Here is a 5707-nt window from a genome sequence, read left to right on the forward strand (position 1 = left end):
TCAAGTCGGTTAGCTCTCACATTGCCAACACTAGCAATTGAAGTAGCTAGAGCTTTGAAGCTCGATTGTTGTTTCACTCGATCTCTATTTGAATGCTCCACAGATGCAATGGAACAATTAAACGAGTCTCAAAATTTCTTCGATACGGATTGATAAGATTTACTAGCTGATCTCTTTCTTGAATCTCTTGCTTCATAATTAGCTTTTCTCTTTTCTTTGCTAATATCTATGGCTTTACAATCCATTTCAACTAACACAACAAATTCTTTGATTTCCAGAATCCCAACTAACAGCTTTATGTCTTCATTCAATCCAAAAACGAATCATTTACACATGATCTTCTCGGTAGAAAGATATTCCTGAGCATGTTTGCTCAAACGCACAAATTCTCTTTCATATTCTATGACAGTCATTCGACCCTATTTCAACTCCAGAAACTCTTTATGCTTTTGATCAAAGAATCGCTAACTTCTGTATTTCTTTCAGAATTCAGATTGAAAGAATTCCCAGGTGACACGTTCCCTCAGAACTTCTGACATCAACGTTTTCCACCAATGATACACGTTGTCTCTTAACAGAGATACCACACACTTGATACATCCTTCAGGAGTACATGATAATTCATCAAACACTCTGATTGTATTCTTGAGCCAAAACTCAGCCCTCTTAGCATCATCAATTGTAGCCCAAACCTCTTTGGCCCCATCTTTACATATCTTATCCACTGGCGGCTTACTCAATCGAATCGGATCTAACACTTGAGGCACCACGAGAACTTGTTGAGGAACAGGCGGAGGTGAAGGTTGTTGAGCAGCCGAATTCGTTCGAATGAACTTCGTTAACCACTCACTCATCATTTGGAAGAAGGCTTGCGTAGCCTCTCCCCTTGGCTACTAGAAATACGCCTAGAATCGGCTGGCGCTGCCCTTTGAGCAGGAGCGGGCACATTACTTTCCACATCATCAGCTTTTCCTCGGTCGGGATCCATTTGCTATACAAAAACACATTTTAGCAGTCAGGAATCATCACACTATCACAGTTTATATGTATGATATGTATAGCCAGTTTATATGTATGGCATGTATAGCTAGACTCCCACACACAATGTTAGCTCTAGAATCAACTAAACCGTAGCTCTGATATCAATTAAATGTAGCACCCCTAACTCATATTCGATATAGGAATAGGGTTATGAGGTATTACTAAAAAACACACATCATTATCATATATTTATGCATTTCACTATCAAAATATATTCATCTCAATCATATTGTCCCTTCTAAGGTCCTACGAGACCTTAAAACATGCTTAGATGTGGTTCGGGACTAAACCGATAACATTCACAAACTTTGAGAAACGTATAAAATTTTATTTAAATTCAGGGTCACACGCCTATGTGAACAAGCCGTGTGAGCAAACACTCCCATGTCATAAGTCATGTGAAAATAGGGCAAACATACTAACTTGCACCACACAGTTGAGGACACGCCCGTGTCCCATGGTCGTTGGAAAATTAAGGAGGTTACTGACTTGGGTCACACGGCCAGCCCTGTGCCACACACAGCCAATAGACACGGCCATGTGTCTAGGCCGTGCCAAATCTGTAGGGTAGACTGACTTTAATTTGAAGGGAACCCTAGGGGACACACGGCCGTGTATCATGACCGAGTGTCACACACGGCTGAGACACACGCCCGTGTCTCTGCTCGTATGGACAAAAATAAGTCATTTGCAAGGCCAATTTGCCACCCTTTTCTCATGCTCACCTAGCCATAAAAATAGTATCATTTCATCACAAATATGGGCAGCCAAAACATGCCGATTCACAAACATTTCATGCCATTTCATAATCAACCATTTTACTACTTAAATGCTTATTCAAAACATACTAAATCAATATGATAAAATCATCAATCTTACATGACTACTAAATACATTTACTCATCAAATTATCAACTATTTAATGACACAAATTGCACCATATTTCCATCTCAAAATCAAACCACAATATACAAATCTTCCAAGCATTAATACATCATCAACTAATCAACCAAATAAGAATTCACTTAGCAAAACTAATAACCATGACAAACATGCCAAAACACATAGTAACTTGTAAACATCACATATCTCACTTGACAAAATATAAATCAAGTTAACTCAAATGGCCAAACATATCATCATTTACAAGCCAAATCTCATGGCTAATATTATAACTTAACACATACCAAAATAACACTAGCTTATACATGCCATATACCATATATACAAAGCTTCAAAAGTACCAACAAGACAATCGATAGTGCGATGATGTATTCTCGACGATTCTCGAGTCTGAGCTAGCTTTGAAAATCTGTAAAACATGGAAAGAACACACATGTAAGCTTTAAAAGCTTAGTAAGCCATATAAAACTAAAGTCATCACATGAACATTTACATATCAATTCAAATATGCATAACATAAATAACCACATCCAAGTTCACAAGCCTTTCTCAATGAATACTTATCCATATTCACATGTAAGTTCATCAATTACTTCTCTTTACAATACTCGTATGAATCTCATACTTACCTAAGTCACTTAACTCTTTCACATAATCTTTCTCAACTTGACTTTTCTCATTGAACCATTCGAAATCAATACAGATACTCGGAAATCACATAAGCTCGTACAATGCCATATCTCAGATATGGTCTTGCATGTTATCACATATTGATGCCATTGCCCCAGGCAAGGTCTTACACGAAATCAATTAACGATGCCAATGTCCCAGATATAGTCTTACACGTAATCTCGATACAATGTCAATGTCCCAGACATGGTCTTAAATGTAATCACATCTCAATAACCTAATGTCATTGCATTCATATCCTATACTATTCCTAGGGTTCGTACGAGACTTTCAAATGTCGTAACTTCATCGACTCATGCTTGTACTTGCTCGTTCGATATTCATAGCAATTACATGATAATAAAACATATATAATTTAATTCAAAGATATTTATTTGCATATGAACTTATCTCGTAGTTAGAATAAACGAATGGAATCGACTATTTGATAATTTTTTATTTTCCCCAATCTAAATTTGATTTCTTTCGTTCTTGATCTATATACATTTAAAATTAATTTATTTAATCACCTATTCATTCAATTTCATCCAAACACATATTTAGGCATTTTTACACTTTAGCCCTAAACTTTCACATTTCTTGCAATTTAGTCCTTATTTCACAAATACACAAAATTACACAATTCCATTTAAACACATGCTAGCCGAATTCTCCTAGTGTATATATCAGCCCATATTTATCAATATTTCACATATTTAACCCTTTAATTTACACTTTTCTCAATTTAATCTCTAATTGACATTTTTACTCAAAATCACTTTACAAAACATGTATATCAAACACCAAGCTTTCATAATTCATCAACAATCATTCAAAAGCTCAAGCATTCATCAATGGAAACTCAGAAATTCATCAACAATTTTAGAAATTCAGGTACAGGCTAGCTAGTACACGGAGCAATGATCACAAAAACGTAGAAATCGTTAAAAATTGAGCTAAGAACATACCTTACTTAAAGATTATGCTAGCCGAATATCAAAGCCATAAAATGGCTTCTTTTCCTTTTCAAATTCGGTTAACAAGGATGAAAGATGATGATATTTTAACTTTGTCTTATTAATAATAACTTAATATACTAATTACCATTTTAACCTTAATGAATAAACATTAATAAATTATAATACATTTCCATAAATGTCCATTATCACAATCAATGATCTAATATCAACATAAGAACCTTTCATTTAATGCCTCATAGCAAATCGGCACTTTTAACTTATAGCATGTTATTTTTTCATTTTATGCAATTATGTCATTTTTCTCAAATTGAGCTATTAAATGATAAAATTAGCTCATGAAATAATGTGAAAATAATATTGTATTAATGGATGATTTCATGTATGTTTACAATGACTAAAATTTGATAAATACTTGTGATTAGGTGTTGGTTAATTGAATTGGTAAGTTTAATTCTGAATTATACGGGCTTACTAAGCTATAAGCTTACTCTGTTTCTTTTTATATGTTTTATAGAGGTTCGTTAACTCACTTGTTTCAGACAAGTCAGAGTTGCACGTCACACTATCCAATTTTCGTTTGGTATTTTTAAACTTGTGAATTTATGTAAATATGGTATGTGTAGGCTAGTTTAATAGAAGTAGTTACGTTTTGGTATCATGATTTGAGAATGATTTTCTATATAAGTTAAGCCATGTGATCTGGCTTATTTTGGTATCATGTTTTGATTACATATATGTGCCGAAGGATGATATGGTAATGATTGAATGAAAATATGCAAGTAAGGTATTGATATGAATTTTGATAGATGAATGCATTATATATGAAGATGGATAGGTATTTGAGTATGAATTTGTTATGTTTTTATATGGTAAATATTGTGTAATGAAGTAGTTATTTTGATTGTCATTTAGGTTGCATAAATGTGGTCTACAATGATTGTAAATGCTTGTGCTTTAGGGTGGCAAAATGACTTTGCAAATGGCCTATTTTTGTCTACACGAGTAGAGACACGGGCATGTGTCTCAGCCGTGTGTGACACACAGTTAAGTTACACGGCCATGCGTCCCATTGGGTACCCTACAAATAAATTCAGTATACCCTACAGGTTTGACATGGCTTAGACACAGGAGTGTGATTGACCATGTGACATAAGTCAGTAACCCCCTAAATGACACACGGCCTAGCACACGGGTGTGTGGTTGGCTATGTGACCCAAGTCAGTTTCGACCACGTTCATGGCACACAGGCATGTCTCTAGCTGTGTGACAAAAATCAATATGTATACCCTGTTTCCACACAATCTAAGACATGGGCGTGTCTATTAGCTGTGTGAGGCACACGTCCTATTCACACGGGCATGTGATATTTGAAATGTTGAAAATTTTATAAGTTTATGAAATTTTTATATGTTACAATTTAGTCCCAAATATATGATTAAAGCTTGATATGTTGTTTTAAGTACATAATGGATATGATTGAATGATATTGACTATATTATGATGTTTATGGATAAATAATTGTTCTAATTTGAGTTTCAAGTCTAGAATGCCTCTTAACCTATTCTGGCGACGGTTATGGGTTAAGGGTGTTACAATTGCGACTAACTGTAAATCATGCATCAGATAATTCTTTTCATGTGGTTTCAACTATCTAGAGGCATAAGCTATAACTTTTCCTTCTTGCATCAAAATGCAATCCAAACCATTCAATGAAGCGTCACTAGAAATCACGAATTCTTTACCCGACTCAGGTTGAACCAACACTGGTGCTTCAGTTAACAATGTTTCAATTGATCAAAACTATGTTTACATTTCTTAGACCATTCAAATTTCACATTTTCTGTAGCAATCTAGTCATCGGTGTAGAAATCATCGAGAATCCTTTGACAAATCATCAATAAGAACTAGCTAACCCCAGAAAGCTTCTGACTTTAGATGCATTTCTCAGTGGTTTCTAGTCAACAACCGCAGAAATCTTGCTCAAGTTAACTTGTATGTCTTCAGCTGAAACAATATGTCCCAAAAATTTGACTTCTCGAAGCCAGAATTCACACTTGCTGAGTTTAGTGAACAGTTGCTTATCTCTCAAATTTTGTAGCAAAATTCTCAAATGC

Source organism: Gossypium hirsutum, chromosome A11, assembly GCF_007990345.1.
Source record: "Gossypium hirsutum isolate 1008001.06 chromosome A11, Gossypium_hirsutum_v2.1, whole genome shotgun sequence".
Taxonomy (NCBI): Eukaryota; Viridiplantae; Streptophyta; class Magnoliopsida; order Malvales; family Malvaceae; genus Gossypium; species Gossypium hirsutum.